The sequence below is a fragment of the Vombatus ursinus genome, unplaced genomic scaffold (assembly GCF_900497805.2).
Source record: "Vombatus ursinus unplaced genomic scaffold, bare-nosed wombat genome assembly UNPS02014786.1, whole genome shotgun sequence".
NCBI classification, from domain to species: Eukaryota; Metazoa; Chordata; class Mammalia; order Diprotodontia; family Vombatidae; genus Vombatus; species Vombatus ursinus.
This window is the reverse complement of record NW_020954564.1, coordinates 40,097,842-40,120,175: the sequence shown is the minus strand read 5'-3', so window position 1 is coordinate 40,120,175 and position 22,334 is coordinate 40,097,842. Positions and strand designations below refer to the sequence as shown.

The 22,334-nt window shown below is 40.2% G+C and overlaps 1 protein-coding gene across 1 annotated transcript in view; it reads left to right on the top strand.

Annotated features, from left to right (window-relative positions):
* The first annotated feature begins 1,692 nt into the window (after positions 1–1,692).
* Positions 1,693–22,334, top strand: part of LOC114047135 (BMP/retinoic acid-inducible neural-specific protein 1) — a 168,211-nt gene continuing 147,569 nt past the window's right edge. The window contains exon 1 of the mRNA XM_027867890.1: positions 1,693–2,049. The gene's annotated coding sequence lies outside the window, so the exon portion shown is untranslated. The remainder of the gene's footprint in view (positions 2,050–22,334) is intronic.

Sequence of the window (22,334 nt, the reverse complement as noted above, 5' to 3'; positions counted from 1 at the left end):
AGGATCTTCTGAACTTAATACGAATGAAAGGCTTTTCATCCAGTGTCTTGGCCTTCGGCGTAGTCGAATATTTCCAGTTATCCTCGTCCTGCTACCAGTTACTCTCGTGATACACTGACCAAGAAGAGAGATGCAGTCTGCTAGTGACAATCTCTAGTTCCCATCAGTCATCGAGACTCATGCTTTTATTCCTGCTCTCATCCCTGCTCATGGTCTTAAACCATCATCGCAAACCCCTTTGCCTTCCTCTCTACCAGCCTTCGCTTGCTTTGGAAGGCGTTTTCGTTCTCCTTGGTCCTTCCTGAGCGTCCATCCTCCTTTTTGGGGGCTCTTCGCAGCACTCTTTCCAGTCTTCATTTCTTCTAGTCGGGTCCCTCAACCCTTAACCTCTCCACCTCTCATCTCTTTCAAGTCCGCCTCCCCAGACATTTTCTACATTGCTCTCTCCCCTTCCCTACAAGGGGACTGGGTTTTGGCGGCTTCGATTTTATTGGGTAAAATTGAAGAAAAACATTTTTTTTAAATGTCTCCTGGCCTACTGTTTTCTGGGCGAAGCCCCTGCAACCGCACTGCCCAGCCGCATTTCCTGGGTTTCCTGTCTCCAGGAGAAGTCAGAGTACGCTGCTCTACGTGCACTACCCTCCCCACCCGTCACCACCAGCCACACACATACACACACATACCACACACACACTATTCTCTCCATCTATCCTCCCTAAGGGCTCCTTTTCCTGCGGTCCCCGGAGAACTTTGCCGACTCCGCCCCTCCACTTCTGTGTCCCATGTCTATATTAAGAGACATGCTGAACTCTCGCACTCCTAGACACACTCAGTAATAGAATGCTTAACTTCATACATACGTGAACACATATAGAGTCATCAAACCACACATCTATAACATTCAGCAACCCTATACTCAGCTTCTTCCACGGATTTGCAGTCACATGCATCCATATTCATGTTCCTTGCGTCTCACATCGAAGCGTATGATCCCTTGTGAGGGGAGACACAACTGTACAGACACACTTTAGTAATCCCACCCTCCGCTTCTCGCACACTAGGGCACATACACAGACGTGGGCACACTCTCTGTCTAGCATCCATGTGAGCTATCCCTTCTAAGGCACGCACAGAGGTGAACAACCACATCCGCGCTCGGCAGCAACACCTTTAGCACAAGCAAACACGCCCCAACGTATGTCTAGTTTCTTGTGCCCAGCCCAGAGATGCACCCCCCCAACCCCAACACACACACACACTCATACACATGCTCTCACACGGAAGCATCTTCCCCAGGCGCAGGCGAGCGCGGCACACACACACACACACACACACACACACACACACACACACACGTACGCACACAGTCACTCTTCTGGGACCCACCCTTTCCCCTTTCCCGCATGGCTTCTCCCTAGTTCCTCGGCAGCCATCCCTCCTCCGCTTCGCCTCGCTCCCCTCCTCCTCTTGCTAATGATGCACAAAACCCTCCTTAGAATAAAGTCCCCTAGCTGGACTCCTCCTCCCTCTCCGCCTCCCATTCGTTTCCGCCCGTCGCCGTTGAAGTCCCTCCTCCCCCCGCGTAGCCCAGCCTCCGCGGCTCCCCGCCGGGAGAACGCGTCTCCTTTGGACCTGCCCCTCTCCATTCTCGGCCCGCCGCGCTCCTGTGCCCACGGCTGCGGGCTGCGAGCTGCGAGCTGCGAGCTACGGGTGGATCGGCTAGAAGCAAACCAGGGAATCAGAGTGGGAGCAAGACAGCTAGTGAGGGAGAGCGGGAGGGTAACAGGAAGACTGAAAGACCTGGGGACCCCGGAAAGACTGTGCTGAGCCCGGCTGTGCAGCCTCCCTAGATGCCGGCCATTTGGATCACGGAAGGGGACTTGAAAGCTGAGTATGAAAAGGATTGCTAGCATCCAGGTATCCCTACCCCTGCAGTCGCAGCACGGCCCCCAGTATGCGCGCCGGACACACGTCTCTTCTAAGTTCCCCCCGAGCCGAATAAAAGCCACCCGCGTACAGCTCCCGGCCCGTGAGGGACATTGAGATCAGGTAAGGTGGGAGCCGTGCCAGGGGGATTGGGGGTGGCCGTCTCGGCCCCCGACCGCATTGGAGGTGTAGGGGGAACGATCACTATCGTGGCTCGCCTTTCAGTTCTCCCCTTGGGTCGCCTTTCCTCTCTCTCTCCGCTGTTCCAAGGCCCCCGCTGGCTGGGCGAGCTGTGAAGAAGCTCCGACCTACTGGGGTCTCCTCATAGCGTCGGGGAGTGAAGAGTTAAATGCAGCTTTGAGAAAGTGTGTAAGGAGGGTGGGGGCCAAAGAGGGGAGACTAGAGGTCCTGTAACCTACTTAAGGTCTGGAGATGTGTGTTGTGTGTTAGTGTGGTGAATTTGCGTGCGTTGAGTGTCTGGGCTGTGCATTTGTGTCGTGTGTTCGTGTGTGATGTGTGGTTGTGTTTTTGTTATGTGTTGTGTGTTTGTATGTATTGTGTGCTGGCTATGCTGTGTGTGTATATGACTGCTTTTAATTTGCGTCTACACGCATAGGGATTTGGACCATAGGATCACGTAGCCATCAGGAAAGCTTTGTGGACGCCCTTTGGGGGCTGAGGGGATTTGGGGGTGTAGGGAGGAGGAGCGCAAACTCTCCTTTTAATCCAAATGTGGATTACAAGGATACAAGGAAAAAAATATCTCAGATGGATCTGGTGCCCTCTGCACTTAACCCACCATTTGATTTGGGCTAGGGACATAGGAGCTGGGGAGAAAAATGAGCCGCTGTCACTTTAAATCCCATACTGGGCTGAATGCTTTGGACCCTGATGGGAATTCAGAGAAACTGGGTAGGGTAGAGAGGATGAGGCTGGAAAGAGATGGGTGGGGGTAGAGCTCTCAGTCTGGGACTTGTCCAGTCTACAGATAAGAGGTTCCTCCTCCTGGGGCAAGAACAGCAGGGTCACCTGTCTTGGCTTGGGAGAAGATGCAGGCCAAGTTTTCTAGGGTTCCTTCTAGGGAGGCAGTCACCCTTCTCCCCAATTACTTTCACTAAGGGGATTCTGACAGGTTTTTTTTAAATTGGGAAGCCTGGGGAAAGGGATGGAGATGGGGAGTGTTCCTTTAAGCTGGACTCCTTTGGAGGTCTAGACTCAGGGTTTCAATTTGCTCTGTGCACTCCTCCCCTCCTGCCTGATTCCCAAAGGGATACGGGGCTAAAAGGAGGCATGTGTATGAACAGAATCAGAATCCTTTCCCTCTTTCCTGATCTGAGGGTCTCTATATTGAAGTTAGGGAGCTGTACGTGGAAGATGAGAGGACAGTTTTATTTTTTCATGCTGAAGAAGAATTGCTGTAAAGGATAAGAGAGAGGCTGAGGATAGGTGGGTGGTGGAGGCCTGAGCTTGTTGATAATTGACTCAGTTGCTCTGGATTTCTTAATTCACTATAAGATTACTAAGAAGGGCATTGAGGCCACTTGAAGGTTGTTTTTTTTTTAGGAACATTGTCCTCTTACTTCAAACTCTAGGCCCAGCCCTTGCCTGCTCCTAGCCACCTACCTGCTCAGGGTCTGGAGCTCAGTAAGTCTCTTGACCATTGAATAGCTACTGGCATAGCCTTGGGGGCTGCCTAAGGATTTGATTCCTGGTTTTCTGCCACTCAGCAGAAAAGGTGCCCACACTGGGTTTTACGACTCTTTTCATGTCTTCCAGACTCAGCAGCTGTTACTCTACCAATGTAGGATGATAGCATAATAGGAATAAGAGTTGGAAGGGACTTAGAGATCACTGAGCCCAGTCCCTCATCTTTTAGATGAGGAAGCTAAGGTCTAGAACAGAAGTTACTTGGCCAAGGTCACACGGATAATGAATGACAGAGCAAGGATTCAAACCTAAGCCTTCTGACTCCAAATCTAGTGGCCTATCCATTATAACACACTGAGAGGCTTTGTACAAAACAGTGGCACAAATACAGTGACAATCTATGGGAAGTGACTAAGGGGCAGCCATGGGTCTAGCTACCCACTGTTTGGGGAGGCAAATCCCCTGAGCTTGCTTGGGATTGATGCCTTTCTCCCCCTTCCTTCAGTGAGAGTTAAAAGAGAACATGTGTTTGCAGGAGTCTACCCTAGCATGTGTGGGTGCCTGTGTTACATGCAGGCACATGCAAACAGCAGAAGTCAGCTCACTGGAGACCAAGCCTCCCACCTCAGAAACCCCTCATATGGTCTAGAGGAAATGTGTCACTTGCTCTAAGAAGCCTATTTCAAAGAGGAGCTCCAGGACATTAGGAGAAGGGGGAGGTGAGAAAATGATGTTATTAGATGAAAGTGTTTGAGATTTTTCATTTCTAGGTGCTTGGTTATTTAGACACTTTAGGGCACCCTCCCTCTCCTTGATTCAAGCCATTTTTCCAATGAAGTCTTTCCACTGACCTCTCAGACTTCTTATTGCAAAGACCTATCAAGTGTGAAGTACTCCAATTAGAACACTTGTCCCCAGAGGGATTACACCCTCATCTTATGCATACTCATAAACATACACATGCATCGTCTTAAGATCCTCAAAGAGTCATGCTGGCATTTATATGATTCGAACACGGTCACTAATAGAGGCACATAAAATGTATTCAATATGCACAGACTCAAGTGGTCATGTATACACACACATAAACATGCTAATATATATACACACATTACTATCCATTACTCACAATTCACATATTCATACATATGTACATAATCACACATGTATACACAATATCTTGGGACAATTCTCTCCCACCAAAAACACAATCCATACCTACCCTAGAAAGGCTGACTGAAGTACAACAAGCCCTCTGTACAGCCTAATCCTGGTCTGTTAATTTCAGAAAGCAATATTTGTTTATGTGATAGATAGATAGATAGAGCTATAAAGATATAGATATGTAAATGGTTGTACGTTTCCAAGCAAACCTATTTCCCCCATTAGTCAGGGTCCTTCCCAAAAGCTTGTATAGAAGGGAACATTGAAGCATATATCCCTGCCATTTTAGTCCCTTGAGAATTTGAGGCAACTACTGCCTCCTCCCAAAAAGAAACAAGTATTTTCCATCAGCAAGGACTCACATATTCTGCCTTTTTCTTATTAGAAAGGCAAGTCTCTAGCCTGGGGAAAGAGCTAATTATGAAGAGTCTTTGGGGGATTTGTAGGACAGAGATGGCCTCTCGTTTCCATTCCTCTTGGAGAAAGATGCTAGAAAATCTTCCTGGGGGGGAGGGTGATGTGTGTTTGGGGGGGTTGTTTGTGTCCCTTCTGCCAACAGAACCTCTTAACATTTTTTTTTGAGGATTGAGGGTGCTTTGGCTCCCAGAAGGGGGAGCTCTGACTCCACTTGAACCACTAAGGGAAATACCAGCTAGGATTCAGCTGTTGGGACCCTACTGAGTTTAGACAGGCTGGTCCTGGCTGGAATAGGTTTAGGGCAGTACCATCAGAACCCAATGAGCTTCTCTCTTTTGGTATCATCTAAAATTGTCCTCTAGAATTTCAGGTAAAGACCAAAGAGACAAAGGATTTACCTTCTAAAGGGACCTTAAACACACAAGGGTTTTTGTTTGTTGTTTTATTTTTAGTTGTGGTTTTTCTCAATTTCTGGGAGTTAGGGAGTCTAGTAAAGTGGTGAAAGGATTGGACTAGGAGTCAAAAGTCTTGAGTGTGAGTCCTGATTGTTGTATTTATCATCTGTGAGGTCATTGTTAACTTATGTTCCCTGTAGGCACCTCTGTTTTTTCAATCTATAAAATAATTGAGTTAAATTAATTCCCTTCAAGTTCTGAAATTCTATGTTCTAAGGTAACTCCTATCTTTACGCTATTAGACCCTTTATGGCTCTCACATTTTTTGTTCTATATTCTAAAGACCCCTTCCAGTTCTATTATTTTATGCTTCAACATTTCCTCCAGCTCTGACATTCAAATTCAAAAGGTCCCTGCAAGTTCTGAAATTTAATATTCTAAGGGCTCTTCCATCTAGGACATCCTTTGTATAAGGTAGCTTTCATTTCTAACATTTTATATTATAAGGGTCCTTCTGTTCTAATATTGGATGTTCTAAGGTTCCTTCCAGCTTAGACAGTCTATAATTCTATAATTGCTTTGGAAACAAGATCATAGATTTAGAACTGGACAGCTCATTAGAGAGGGGAGCAATAATAAAGCTCAGAGGTATACTGCTCTTTCCTAAGTATAAATCTAGCCTACACTGTTGACTTTCTTCTTTTGACAATTGCCATGCCATTACTTGATGACAAACTACTATTGCTTTAATATTATGCCTTGTATGCCAACTTCGCATGATAATATATTATATATATGTACATATACATAACATATACATATATCATTCTACATAGATTTAGAGAAATTCAAATATTATGGATCCACCATGTAGTGTTAAAAGAAAGTTAAGAATATTTGGGGGGACACCATTAATCCTGTGATTATAGTATGGAAAAACCAGCATCAGAGAATCTTAGGATTGGGAGAAACAATCTAGTACAACCTCCCAACCAATGTGTAAGTCCTTAAAGAGAATCTGTGAAATACAGTAATAGAGCCTCTGATTGAACACTTCCAATTGTAGAGAGTTCTAACAAAGCTTACAACAAAAGATCTAAGAAAGCATTCTATTTCATTTTTTGAAGACTCTAATTATTAGAAAGTTCTTTTTATTGACCCAACATTTTGCTCGGTGACTTCTGCCCCTTGGTCCTAGTTCTGCCCTCTGGAGACACCTAGAGTAAATCTGCTTTATTTTCTATAAAATTCCATAAAATTATGATTTCTATAAGATCCTTGAAGAAAGCTCTATGACCCTCTTCCTGTCTACCTGCCTCCCCCACCCCCTCCCCCATATATTATTCTCCATGTTAAATGTTTCAATTTCTTTAACACTTTTTCATATGACTGGTTTTCAATACCTTTCAACACTGTAGCCTCCTTCTGGATGATCCTGTGTTTGTCGATGTTATTCTCAAAGTATAGTTTCCAGAACTGAGTTCCACACACCAGATTGTTATAATCACTATCCTTACCATGCTGTCTCCAAATCCATGTAATGATGGCCTCATCAGAGACATAATCCTCATCTATATGGACCAACATGATGATTTTTGATGACCATTATCCAGGGTGATGGTTTTTGTGCTTCATCCACCTACATTCTTATGACCACTGAAATAAGTGACTGATTATGCTTCTAAATAGGAGAAAAATCTAAGTTGGTGAGAACCAAGGCTTCTTAAGAGATCCTCCTGACCCCAAAGCAGAAGGGAGATAATTGCAAGTTTAGCAGCAAATTTCCCTGACAGAATTGCATCATATTAGTCTTTTTTCCCCTGCCATCCTAAAGAGTTATTCTAATGTTTCACCTTTAGAAGGATCCAGCACCAAGTTCCTTAATATTAACATTTCTAGAAATACTCAATTCTAATAAACAAGTTTATTGATATCTTTTGTCTTTACATCACTTACATTTTCCACTCTTTCTCACCAACCTCTCTCTCAGAAAGCATATATATATACATATATATGTATATACATATATATATATGACAAAAAAGAAGAAAGAAAAAAAATCCACAAAGTTAACATATTAGTGCAGTATTCAACATCCAAGAGGTCCTTTCTGCAAATGAGCAGGAGGAGATATCTTCTCCTTTCTCTTCTCAGAGGCTAAACAGTCATTATAATTTTACAGAATTCAGTTTTGGTTGTTTTGTTCTTGTTATTCTTTCAGTTTATATTTTTGTAGTTATTGTGTGTATTGTTTTCCTGATTCTGTTCACTTTACTTTTCATCAGTTAATTTAAGTTATTCCATGTTTCTCTTTATTTGTCATGGGTACCATTGCTTATGTTCATGCACCATAATTTATTTAGCCATTCCCTGTTGATGGACATCTATTTTGTTTCCAGTTTTTTGCTACCATAAAAAACTTGCTGTTTTGAATATTTTGATGTATGGGAGGCCTTTCCTTTTATCATCAACTTCTTTAGGTATATGACTAGCAGTGGGATTTCTGTATCAAAGGCTATAGAACATTTTAGTCACTTTCTTTGTGAATCTAGGGATATTAAAATCTAAACCAAAAAGGAGAATTTAGAGAAGTGAAGGGAGAGAATTGGAGATGGTAAATTGTAAAGGCAGAGAAAGTAGAGGTTGGGGAATATAATCTGGAAATATAGTATTAGAGATAGATTTTAAAAAAGAGACATTTTCTCACATCTAGGGAAATGAGAAACATACATAGATAGATAGATAGATAGATGTGTATATATATATATATATATTTATGTTGATGAGAATGTATAATATTTATTACCTTATTCATCCACCTAGAGATGGACAGGGATAGATGTTGGGAATTTTATTTTCCCTTGTCATAGGTAGGGGAAAAGAAGCACAATGTTAATGGTTTACACAGAAAATCCATTGCACATCTAGTATTGGAACCTTGGTTTCCTCACCTCTCTTTATTCATCTATGCTATAATTAAAAAAGAAACTAATCTGCTTAAATTCTACCTACATATTCAAGTAGGAAGCTCTGGAGACCACAACTGTGTGATGTGAGGATTGATGACATATTTGCATGGACTCAGGCAATTCACTTTGTCATTTCTAATACCCCTGACATTGTAGGTATTAAACCAGGTTGTTATTGGGGAGGTAGTTGCATTGCTATGTTTGAGGTTGATGGAGAGGCATCTAAGGTTAATCCAGAAGGCTCACAGAAGTATTCATATTAGAAGATGAAAACCCTCTTGGTTGCTAAGCTGTGGTTTCTCTCTAGAGAGTGAGATCTTATCTGATAGGGTTCTAAAATGATAGGATTTAGAAATCATCTAGTTTCACCCCTTCCTGGCAGCCCTCTAATCTGGGATGCATATGTTTCCTCTGTATTTTACCTTGGGCAAGTTGTTTTCCCTCTGTAAACCTGTTTGTTGTACAAGTGATTCTCAAACTTTTTGGTCTCAGGACCTTTTACAATCTTTAAGATAATTGAGGATCCCCCAAAGAATTTTTTGCTTATGTAGGTCATATCAGTTGATATTTACCATACTCGAAATTCAAAATCCAGTATTATGAAAGTGAAGGATTTCTTCCTCAGAAGGGTCTCAGGGACTCACAGGTTTTCCCCCAAACATACTTTGAGATTGCTGTTCTATACTGTAGCAAGGCCTAGAGGGTCACTGTCACTGAAGGTGAAAATCAGTATGGATATCTATTAGAACCATTTTGAAATGGCTCAAACAAGCATTCTCATTGACTTTAAAGAGAATAGTGAATTCTTATTGTAAGAGTGTTGGACTAAGAATCACAATATACATATTGGACTTACAGCTTAGAAACCTTTGGTAAGTCATTTCTCTTCTCCCAGGTTCAGTTTCTTCCTTTGTCAAGTGGGGATAATAATAAATTAATTACCTACTTCAGATTTGTAGAATTTTGAAGTTGGGAAGGACCTCAGAAATTATACTATGTATTTTTTTTTACTATAATCAAAGGAACAGTACAGCTGATGGTACAGGTAGGAAGTTAAAAATTTCTGTCAATAATGCTAAGAAAGACAGCAACATCTTTTCTACTCCAAGGTTTATTTTCTGCAGTAGATAAAATCAAGGAGAGTCAGAACCTCTGGGTCGCTGTTTGTATAGGCTACATCATTGTGCCGCGATTGTAGCATATAGAATATTTTGAGTGGAGGGCAAACAAGAGAGTCAGATATCAGTTTAGGGGACAGTATTGAAGTTTTGGAGTGATCATGTCTATGTGTGTCATTTCCTTTATGTCTCCGTATGCCCTTATAGTTGTATGTATCCCTAGGAAGCCAAGGACAAGGCCATGCTGAGCTGCTTCAGGTATGAAGCGCTGAGAACGCCAATGATAAAGCTGTGTACCAAGGTTCGTGTCAGCCACATTCTTGTCCACGTGGAAATCCTTCTCTTTTCTTTTGGGCATGACTCTCACAAGCACTCAGACCCTGATTCGTGTAATCTGTTGATTCTTAACCTTTTTTTATGTTATGGACCCCTTTGGCAGTGTGGAGAAGCCAGGAGACCCTTTCTCAGAATGCTTTTAAATGTATAAGATAAAATACATAGGATTACAAATAGAATGTACATACATTGCACACATGCAAAATTATCTATTCATTTCTATCTATCTGTCTAAGTTCATAGATCCCAGTTTAAAAATCCCTGATTTAGTTTAGGGACCTTATTTTATAGAGACAGAACCTGAAGCCCAGAGAAGGGATGTCTTTTGTGTAAGGGCAACACAGCTAGCTAATTATGATCCTGGGGTTAGAATACAAGCCCCCTTATGCCAAGTCCAGTGCTTTATCCACTTTATAACAACTTCCTCACTGTTGTGAAAAATAGATGGGAAAGGACTTTGGAGGGGGAGGGAGTGAAGTAGAGGAGATGCATAAATGGAAGAGGTTAAATGTGAAATGACAGAATTATATTTTTAGGGGGAATTCTGAAAAATTAAAACTGTTGAAAAATTTATAGGAAAAAAGGCGTTAGGAAAAGCACCACGGTATGGAGGGCACTCAGTGCAATACTACAGAAAGTACAATGAATTTGGAGCCAAAAGATTCGATTGAAATCACAGTTCCATTGCTCACTGTGTGAATTGAGGCAAATTACTTTTTTCTCTCTGGGCCTCATTTTGCTCATCTACAAAATGAATTTGGACCAGAAAATCCTTAGTATCCCTTCCCATTCTAAATCCTATGATCTCCTATGCTATAACTGCCACTGTAAGGGTTAGGTCACGAAAGAGTGAAAGCTTCCACTAAAGAAAGGGATAAGGATTGATTTCAGTAGTAAGATGAATATTACTAGGGGTGTCTTGTTATTGTCCTGAGGGCAGGCCAACTCCATGATGCAATCCAGGACAGTCTGGAGCATGCCATCTCTGCGAAAGCTGCTTAGGTATCTATACGTCCTCTGAGCTACTGGGGGGCAAAGGAGAAAATTAAAGAGGATAATGAGGCTGAGGAGAATTTAAATTAATTATTTTCATCTGAGAGGAAAGAGGAAATTTTTCTCTCAAGGGAACTTTCTTTTGGAGATTGTAAGTGGCCGTAAGGAGAATACATTGAGTGAAGATGTGGCGTAAGAAACTGAAGGGCAGTAAATTATGGGACCTGGATGGTATCCATTTGAGGAGTCAGAAGGGAATAAAACACAAAGCAGTGGAGGTCCAGATGAGCATATAAAATATCTACTTGTGAACAGTACCAGTTTTCAAAGAGCAGGGGGCTGTCTCACCCAGTGCCCTGCTTTGTATGAAAACACAGGAGTGATCCTGGGAACCATAGAGAGACTATCTCCCCCAGGGCTGCAGAGGTAGATTCATATGGCAATTAACAAGATCGAGATGCCACTTCTCTGTGTAAGCTGCAAAGGTCAGAGCAGCAGGACTCCCTGCAAATGGCATGTCTGAGCAGTTCGAACCCTTCACAAGGGTTAAGCCAACCACAGCCCTAAGAGTTTCCCAGGACATAATTTATTTGGATTTTCAGAAGCTCTGTTGATGAGCCTGTGGAAATCCCTATGAGGAATGATGGTTCATGAAGGTTCATGGGAGCAATGGCGTTATAGATGAGAGGTTGATTTTGCCATAAAAAGACAAGCATAGCCAGTTTGTGATTTCTTCTCTGAAGAAAACTAATTAAAAGCAGAACCATTATAGGCAATCTATCTTCAGACCTGAGCCCTAGGTATTACCAGCTTGGAGGAAGAACATCTCATGAATCAGTAGAAGCCAGGGGTGGGTGTAGGTTCACAAAAGCTGGAGAAGTCTCAGCAAAATTGCCAAGGACTGCAAGGTCCTGTGACAGAAACATCGACCTTAAGTAAGTACAAGGCATTTTACGTGGTGGAGAGGATACCCTAAATTTCTCCTAGAGGTTGATGGGCTTTGGGTTTATAGGAGCCTTGGAGGAAAAAGACCTACAAGGAGCCTTGCATAGCACTATAAAAAATGTCTGCCCAATGCTCAGGAGTCGTTAAAAAAGAAAATAGGTACTTGTGTATGTTTAAGAGAGTTTGGGAGAGATAGGAAATAGATTAATCTGCTCAGGTATGTAATAATATGATCCTGGTACCTCCAGTATATACCTGGTTACTACCTTTGAACCTGGCATTACAAAAAAGACAAAATGCCCATGGCAAAAGAGGAAGGGCATAAATGACCAGAGGTGGATAAGAGCTGAATGGCATCATAAAGAATTGTATTTTGAATGCATATAAACAGGATGGAGTCATGCAGAGACTAGTTAGTGGCACTTTGAACATAATACTCTGGGTGAAAATGAGTAACCCACTTTTTTTTTGGTCAGCCCTCTTTCCATTTCTTGATAGTTGGGCTGGAGTAGTTGTTTTTCTATATGGTCATGTTTGAGGGGTACCTAGGAAACTGCCCAACAGTTCCAAATTGATGTTCCTATGATCTTTGGCATTGGTGATTGAATCTCCATCATTAAAGCTCAATAGAATTTTTGAGCTAGGAGAAAGTTTAGAGAATATCTATCAGAACTATCTTATTTTACAGATTAATAAACTGAAGACCTAAAAAAATGTCAAGGTCACATAGGAAGTAAATAGCAGAGTCAGAATTTAGACCCAATTCTTTTGATTCCAAAATCAGTGTTCTTTCAATTATAATTAACCCTTTCCTTTGAATTAAGGTCATAAAATTTAGAAATAGAAGAGACCTTACACATCCTCTATTCTAACCCTTTTATTATTACAGATATGGAAACTTGTAGCTCAGATGACTTTCTAGCCCAAGGTCCCACAGGTGGTAAACAATAGACTTGGGAATCATGCCTAGGTCCTCTATCTCCAAATACATCCCTACTTCATAATAGCATGCTGAGAACCATTCATTTGGACTCCATGCAGTCCTTTTTTAAAATTACAATCCTTCTCCCACCTCCCTCACTCTCAGGATTGGAAGCACATCTAAATCCTTAACCCAGTAGGGTAATTCTGTTTATCAGAAGATGTAAAGAAGAGGTACTTCTCAAAACCCAGGGATACTTAGGGACTGAGAGGGAAGATTGATAAGAGGGGAAAGGGCACTGCAGGGGATGTTGCTATGTTTTATAAAAGAAAACCTCCCCACTTTTATAAGGTACTATTTGACAGAACCAAGTAATGTGAGAAGTAGTGTTCTTTTCTGCTTGTGTGCCTGGAATACTGGTGCAGAGAAGTGGAAAAATGGTAAATTTAGGAGCACTTGAAGCTACTGATTCAGTGTACTTTCCGATCCTATCTCCAGAGATTCAGGCATTTTCTAGTAGTTAATTCTCTAAAATGCTCCTTGGAGTAAACTATTTTTTTCTCAGACTATCCTTAATGAGCCTTTATTTTTTGGGGGGGAGGTTGGAGGTAGGGGAGGAATAATGATATAGAATAAAACAGTAGTTCTCAACCTTTTTGGTCTCAGGACTCCTTTACACTATTAAAAGTTATTGAGAATCCCCTCCCCCTCAACACACACAGAAAGCTTTTGTTTATATAGGTTATGTCTAATGCTTTTTTACCATATTGAAAATTAAAATATCTTAATATTATTATTAAAAATCTGACTTCACAGACCCCCTGAAAAAGTCTCAGGGACTCTCAGGGTTCCAAGATCAGATTCTGAGAATAACTAGAATAGAACATAAATTTAAACAAAGGTTTAAGGACAGTGGATGATCTCTATCACTTGAGATACAACCAGAAAAATTGAAGTGAAATATGGCAGAGTTATTCCAGGTGTGTGTGTGTGTGTGTGTGTGTGTGTGTGTGAGTGTGTGAGTGTGTGTGTGTTTCCCTCATAAGTCTTTTTCCCCTCAAGGCTAAACACTCTCACTTTTCAGGTGACCTCCCTAAGTTCCTGAACTTTCCAGTACTCCCCTAATTCTCAAGCATGGGAGCCACATTTTCTATAGCAGTAGCCCTGTCACTGCAAATTATAGACCAGCTTTATGTTCTTCTGAGCTCTTAATCCCATTTCCAGCCTTAACATGAGCAGTCTACTTATATGGGAAAGTAGTTCATCTTAAAGGGATAGGGAGCCAGGTATTACGATGGAACCTTTGAAAGGGCATCTATTTATTTTTTACTTTTCCTTTTGCTGTTATTGTTGCTGTTGTCCTATTGGTGAAACATGAATAACTCACATTCCTGACACTGTCTACCTAATGACTTAAAAGCCTCCTAAAATAGTCCATGAGTTTCATAAGGTCTTGTTGGGGAATCTCAGTTTAGCATATATGTTCACACCTTGATGATAACGGTGAAGTCATTTGGTCACAAGATGATACGGGCTAGTGCCAAGAACTTCCAGATCTCAGGTTTTCACTCAAACCACTAGTCAGTATTCCTTGGAGGCTGATTAGGAAGATGCTTGGTAAAGTCATTCTGAGTTGTAGTAAGTGGTACGTTGAGGGAAGGGGCTACATGTATGTTTAACCTCCCAGAGTTTTCCTCGATGAACTCAAAGAGTAGAAATCCCAGGATATCTTACAGAAGAAGTGGTATTGAGAGAAGACACAAAATGTTGTAGGGATAGGTCAGGAGGAGCAGGATGTTATCAGCAGTTTGAAGGTTAGGCTTCCTTGGGAGAACATAGATAAGATCTTGGTTCAAAAGCTGAGAAGAGAACATAAAGACTTCTCAGTTCAAATATTTTTATCTTATTATATCTGAATTCAGTTGACTGGGGGAAAATAATTCCTCAGTGACTACAAGAAGGACGGTCCTCAGGGGAGTATTTCTTATAAGAAAGAGAGTGTAAGAGAAGTTAGTCACATGTTCCTTTCCCTCAAGAACTTTACAATCAAAATTCAAATTTAGGACTCAAAATCAAGGAACAGTTAGTTAAATAGCATCACATATTTAGATATGGAAAGATTGTTTAAGATCATTTAATCCAAGTTCTGTATTTCACATATGAAGAAATAGTCCCAGAAAAGTTAAATGACTTGCACAGTGAGACACAAGTGATATGTACCATATAGGACTTTAATGTTCACCATATATGCTTATATCATGATCCCATGAGTTAGATAGTGCAAGTATGTTTACTTCCATTTTACTGATGGGTAAATTAATGCTCACAGAATTGTAACCAAGGTCACATAAGTTGTAAATATACTACTTTCATTTTATGGTTCTTCAAGTTTCTATTACTTTATTGGTGTGGGCACCATCTTTATAAATGCAGATAAGTTCCCTCCCTTTGCCTTAGTGGATTATTTCATGAGTTGTTGTGGATAGGGAAAAAATGTCACCTGACAGTGAGCACTTGGGTGATGAGTCTCTCCAAAATTAATTTAGATTGGTCCACCAAATTCAGGCATAACATCTGTTGGCAGATCCATATTTCAAAGCCTCTCTAGTTTGGTAGAACCTCCCAGAGCTTGTTTTTTGATGACTTAGGCATTGAGAAGGTATGGTCACTTGCAGACTACCTTGAGGCATCAGAGAAGGACATTAGTGGAGGTTCTTTTGATACTGTGAAATAAAAAATGAGACTATCATGTGGAGGTATATCAGGAAACATAACACTAGAGAGTCAAAACATGTTATATTATCACAATGATGGTTGTTGTGGTGATGGTGTTGATTGCAGGAAAGAACCCTTGGGATATCTTTGGGATTTTTGTTGTCAGGTTGTGCCCATAGTAAATAACACTACCTAAAACATCAATTCCCAGCTAAGGTTTCATTGCCCTACAAGGGTAAAGGGGCAGACTTAATTATCTCAATAGGTGTTATAAAATTTTCAAAAAAATTCTCAAAACAAAATAAAATTAAATTCCTTTTCATTAAAACTCTTCACAAAAACAAATATGTGCCACTTACAGTGCTTATAGGAAACAAGTATTTATCTAGCATCTGTCTCTGCTCTACCAAGCATTAAGTGAATTACAAAAGAAATATAAGACACAGTCTTTGCCCACTAAAAGCTAATAATCCAGTGAGTCCACTATCTACAACACCGGAAATACTGTGTTAAATACTAAGAGGAAGCTAGATGGTACAGTGGTAAAAGGGGTAGACTTAGAATCAGGAAGACCTGAGTTCAAATCCTGAATCAGATATTTACTAGCTGTGTGATACTAAGCAAGTCACTTAACCTCTATTTGCCTCAATTTCCTCTAATGTAAAATGTTAACAATAATAACACCTATAATATATAATAACACACTTTTTATGAGGATCAGATAAGATAATATTTGTAAAGTACTTCATAAACATTTAGAAGTTCTATGAATGCTTGCTATTATCCTTATTATTGCCAATAGAGTGTGACATTAACTTGCCATGGGAACTCAGGGGTCCAAGAAATCACTGATCTTCCTGAAGAGGTGGATTTGAACTGGGCATTGAAAGATAGGTAAGAATTGGCAAGTCAGAAAGGAAAGAGATGGTCCTTCTGAGTGTGTATGTGTCAAGAGAAGAGGCTAATCAGTAGCAGAAAGAAAGGTATAACATTAATAGTTAATACAAAAGCTTGGAGTGTTCAAATGACTATAGAGAGGTTGATACATTGAGTGAAAGATCCCTGTTGTGGGACAGTGCAAGATCATGATGGAAACAGGACGAGACTGTGGAAAGCCTTGAATGTCAGCCTGAGTGGTGTGGTTCAATTTTGTAGGTATAGTCGGGATTAAGAGGCCCTTGTGATAACAGATTAGTCAAAGGAGAGGAGATACCAGAGTCCCAGCTGTGCTAGATATCTTCCTTGATTAATTTAGTGGTTGTCATACTCCTTCTAAGAAGGGTTAAGGTTGAGTATGTGATGGTCATTTGTAGTGTCCAAAGTCTGAACTCTGATACCTGATAATGTGTGTGTGTGTGTGTGTGTGTGTGTGTGGTATAGATGACATTTTTTTCTACTCAGGAAAATGGGTTTATTCCTGTTGTCATACTTTCCCTACTACTTTTTGGCTAATGGCATCATTTGGAAGATAGCAGAGCAGTAGCATGGTAAAATAAACAGAGTACAAGATTTTTAATCAGGAGACTTGGGTTTGAAACTCAGTTATGTTACTATTTAGTCCTAGATAAGGTCACATGCACATATATATCCCTGTATGTGTGTGTGTGTGTATACACACACACACACATACAGATACACATGTTATATGTATGTACATTTGGCAAGTGATAAAAATCAATTCTGTTTGGAAGATGTAATGATATACCAAGAGAAACCCTAGAGAGTTATAAATCAAAGAGATAAATCATTGACTTAGAGATTGAAATGGTGGACCAAGTAATTCAGAGGATCCCTAACTAAAAAAGAGAGTCTCTTTATGGATGAAAATGCAGAGTGCATTGAAAAAACTAGATGAGGGGCAGCTAGGTGGCACAGTGGATAGAGCACCGGTCCTGGATTCAGGAGGATTGGAGTTCAAATTTGGCCTCAGACACGTTACACTTACAAGCTGTGTGACCCTGGACAAGTCACTTAACCCTACTGCCTACCCCCCCCCCAAAAAAACCAAAGACTAGGTGAAAGAGATTTCATTTTGAGTAGGAAGGATACAAGCATTTATTAAGCACTTAATATGTTCCAGACACTACACTATGTGATACACATGTACACACATACATTCACATACATTATATATACTATACGCATTATATCTAGATATAGATGTATCTACATAGTATGCATGTATATAGATAGATATGTATGTATATATAATTTATATGTGTATAGATAGATATGTATGTATAATTTAATCCTCACAACAACTTTGGAAGGTAGGTGCTATTAAAAGCCACTTTATAACAATAGAGGAAATTGAAGCAGATAGTGGCTAAGTGATTTGCCCAGGGTCACGCAGATAATTAGTGAAACTGGATTTTAACTCATATCTTCCTTATTCCAGGCCGTATCTCCTGTGCCACCTAGATCTCTCTGCCTATTTGGCGTGATTCTCAATAACTGTGTTACCTTGAGCAAGTCCCTTCCATTCTCTGTGTCACAGTTTTCTATGCCAAAAGAATACAAGTTCTAGATAACCTCAAAGTTCTCTTCCAGCTCTAAAGGTTTGTAAATGATCATATTGGTATGACAGACCAGTTGAGATCCCTGTAAAGCATAGTCTATGACTGTCAAGGTCTGGACTATTGCTGTGTTGTGAACAGAGGGTAGAAAGCATTGGTATAAATGTAAATTTGTTCAATAGGAAAATTAATGTTTTCTGTTCACTGTGATGGTGAATTTGAAGATTGTATCTTTGTTGAAGAGACACTTTCTTGGGAATAAGGGTTTCTGTGTATCAGTTACAGGCTAAGGTTAATATCCACAGCAGGGAAGAGCAATTAACAGATATGTGAATTGTGTTCTTGCATACATTTCTATTCTCAAAGCTAATGATTTGTTTAATTAAAATTTTATGCCTTCAAAAAGGTGTTATCACATCACAATATGTGATGAGCCTGCTGTGAATGTAAGATGTGGCAAAACCAAATATACCTTTGAACAGTATGATTATATCTAAATCCTAAGGTCTGATAACCAAAATAGGACTTTGTCTTCAGGGAAAGGGATCTGAGAAACTCATTCACACTTTAGATCATAGAATTTCAAAGACACAAGAGCCTCTGTGTGAATGAGTACTTTTTTGTGTGTGTGAGTTTGTGTGTGTGTGTGCATGTGTGTGTGTGTGTGTGTGAATCTGTGTGGGGACTATTATGTGATTGTGGCTAAGTATGAGTTCTTATGTTGAGTTCACATGTAACTTTGGATAATTGTGTTTGTGTGTGTGTATGTGTATGTGTGTGTAATGAGTGGATATTTACAGATTAGTGGAGACTGTAGATCAGCTGTACTGGAATTGTAAACATGAATATATAAGTGTATGTACATGAATGTATATTGTATAAATGTACACGTGTTTATTATAGTCAACAAATATTCAACAAACATGCATTTAGTGCCTACTATGGACAAAACAATGTTCTAGGGGAAAGGGAAAGATTATTAAATAAAATGAGTTCATCTCAGCCTTCAAGAACCTTATATTATACTATATGCATGCAATACATGTATGTACTCACATGCAACAATAATGGCATATGTTTCTATAACTCTTTGCAGTTTACAGACAGCCTTCTGTGAGGTAAGTAGTGCAGGTATTATTTTTCCCATATCACAGATAAAAAAAAATGAAGCTACAAAACAGGAAAAGACTTAGGGCCAAAGAGAACCAGAAGCAGGTTTCAAGACCATGTCTTCTGAGTCCAAAGCCTATGCTGAATTTTATGGTGCCATGAAAAAATATGTTATCTCCCAAATTAGGCAATTGTTCACAGAGAAAAAGTGCAGAGAAAGTCTATTTGGACAGGAACAAATCCATGTTCATGACTTGAGAACACTCATAGATGGGACTACCATCTGAGCCTTGGTGTAATGGGGAGACCACTGTCAGAACACCTGGGTGTAAATGCTGACTTTTCACTGGGGCATGGCTCTTTTGGTCTCAGTTTCCTCATCTGTAAAATAAGGGAATTGAACTGGCTGATCTCCAGAGTCTATTTTATGGTTTTCATATGGTTTTTTATGGTTTCATAACCTGAGAAAGTTATTATCAGCAGGTTGTAAATTTGGATGATCTTTTAAGATCCCTCCTCATTCTCAATCTGGGATTTTAGGATTGTATCACTTGCGCCCTCTGGTGGCAATTGCATAAAACCGTGAACGAAGGAAGGAAAAATTGGGATAAAAAATAATCAGTGAAGGGTGATCACTTTATTGAAGGGACCCCCTTCTATCTAATCACTTTACAGAGGAGGAAACTGAGGCCCAAAAAGGTATAGAGTGACTTGCTCAAGGTTACTTTGTATAATAGGAACAGAATTAGTTATAATCTGGGTTCTTTGATGCTGAGTCTATTATAGATAGTAGGAATCAGGTTCTGGATAAATGAGTTTTCTTTCTCCAGTGATATAACCTTTTGATTTTAGCCTATTTTGATGGAAATGCTTTGAAAGGTCCTGAGAAGTTATGTAATCAGTTCTTTTCATTTAAGAAATGAGAAAACTTAGGCTTAGTGAAGTAAAGCAACTAGCCTTGTTGTTCAGTTGTGTCCCGTTCTTCATGTCTCCATGGACCATACTGTCCATGGGGTTTTCTTAGCAAAGATGCTGGAGTGGTTTGGAATTTCCTTCTCTAGTGGATTAAGACAAATAGGGGTTAAGTGACTTGCCCAGGGTCACACAGCTTTTTGTCTGAGACCAGATTTGAACTCAGGTCTTCCTGACGTCAGGCCCAGTGTTCCATCCACCGAGTCACTTAGTTGCAACTTGCTTAAGTTCACATATGTGAAAGAGCTAGGATCTGAACAAAGGCACTAGATGTAGAGCCAGAGTTCCTAAGTTCAAATCCCATCTTTGACATTTATTGTCTGTGAGACCTTAGGCAATTCACTAAACCTCTTTGGGCCTCAGTCCCTCAACTATAAAATGAGGGGGTGGGGGTGGTGTTAGATGGTCTCTAAGGTTCCTTCCAGTTATAAACTAATAATCCTTTAATTTTTTTTATTCCAAATCCAGATCTAGAGATCTTTTAAGTATGTCATGCCCCTACCAGAGGGCAGTTGAAGGGTTCAAAGTGAGGAAAACGATAAGAGGATGCAGAATGGAGAATTGAGCTATAGGCTATGGGGGTTAGGAAGATGGATTTAAGAATTTTTCAAAAGAAAGAAGACCTGAATTCTTCTTTTATTTGCTATTATCCAACCTGAGAGTTTTCCCAACACACAGCCAGGACCCACATAAATTTCAAGTCTCCTGACTCCCAGCCAAGTAGCATAAACATCCTTGTCTCACTGTTGTTACACTAGAAGGGGGTTGAAATAGGACTTTGAAAACCTCCCTCACTTTTAATTAAAAAAAGATTTAGGTTGACCTGGGGTTTCCATCTCTATTTAACTATAGCTACTTTTAACTTTTGTTTTATTGTTATTGTTGCAAATCTGATACATCTCCTATCTATTTTTTTTCTTGGTTTCTGCTCCATCTGTAATGGAGAAAACATTTGCTGAATTGTTTCTTCTTGCTTTTCAAAACTACATCTTACTTTAGGCCAGAGGAAGGGATTAAACATAGGGGGCAGAGAATTGACCTAGTTTGGTTTGAGAAGTCTCTAATTCCTTCTTTCATAGAACAGTTGAAAGGTACCTCAGACACCAGCTAATCCAACCCATACCCAGGCAGCTAAGTGACGTAGTTCATAGTATGTTAGACTTGGAATCAGTAAAATCTGAGTTCAAATCCTACCTTAGATACTTACTGGATGTGTGACCTTTCAACATGTGACTTAACCTCTTTGTGTCTAAATTTTCTCATCTTTAAAATAGGGTTATAATAACAGCACTTACCTCAGAGGGTTGTTATGAGGATCAAATGAGATAACATATGTAAAGCTCTTTAAAAAAATCTTAAAGCTCTAGATGAGAGATTTCTAAAGTGAGTGATACCGCCCAATGTGGGGTGCTGGAACAATCCAGGGAGATGGTAGTAGCCTCAGATGCAATCGAGGTGCAATTTGGTTGAATAAAATAAGGGGGCAGTAGAAGCATAAGGAAAGAAGAGAAGAGAAGAAAATTTTGAAAAACTGTACATGTTTCATCTGTTGTGTAACAGAGTTAATGTCATAGTGATTACATTATTTTCTAATAAGCACACAAAATGCAAGTTATAACTGATCAGTGGTCAAGTCTGAAGACAGGTCTTAACAAGCAAGTGCTGGCAGGCCAACATATAATCTAGCATGCATCAGCAGGGATATGTGCATGTAATGACTTGTTTACAATACTATACTATATGGTTACATGACACAATATTGTGTCATCAAAATTTCAATGCAGGAAAAAACCTGAAATTTACAATAAATTATTTAATTTAAGATGTGTCATTTCTTAAGAAATATTTTATATTTTTTGAAATTATGCAAATTGAAAAAATAAAGTGTTAAAGAATGCAGATTTCCAGGGGGCAGCTGAGTAATTTTTTCTTTTTGAAAAGAGGGTGGTAGGCCAAGTAAGTATGAGAACTCTGCTCTAGGTAAATGTTAGCTCCCTCTTCTCTTTCCCCTCCTTCTCCTCCTCCTTCTTTTTCCTCTCTCCCTCCTCCTCCTCCTTTTTCTCCAACTTCTACAAATTGTTCCTAATAGGTCCAGACAGATCAAGTCTAATCTTCTTCTAGGGGACAGTAATTCAAATACTTTTAAAAAGCTATCATACTTAACTTCTCTTTCACTTGCCCCCAACCCG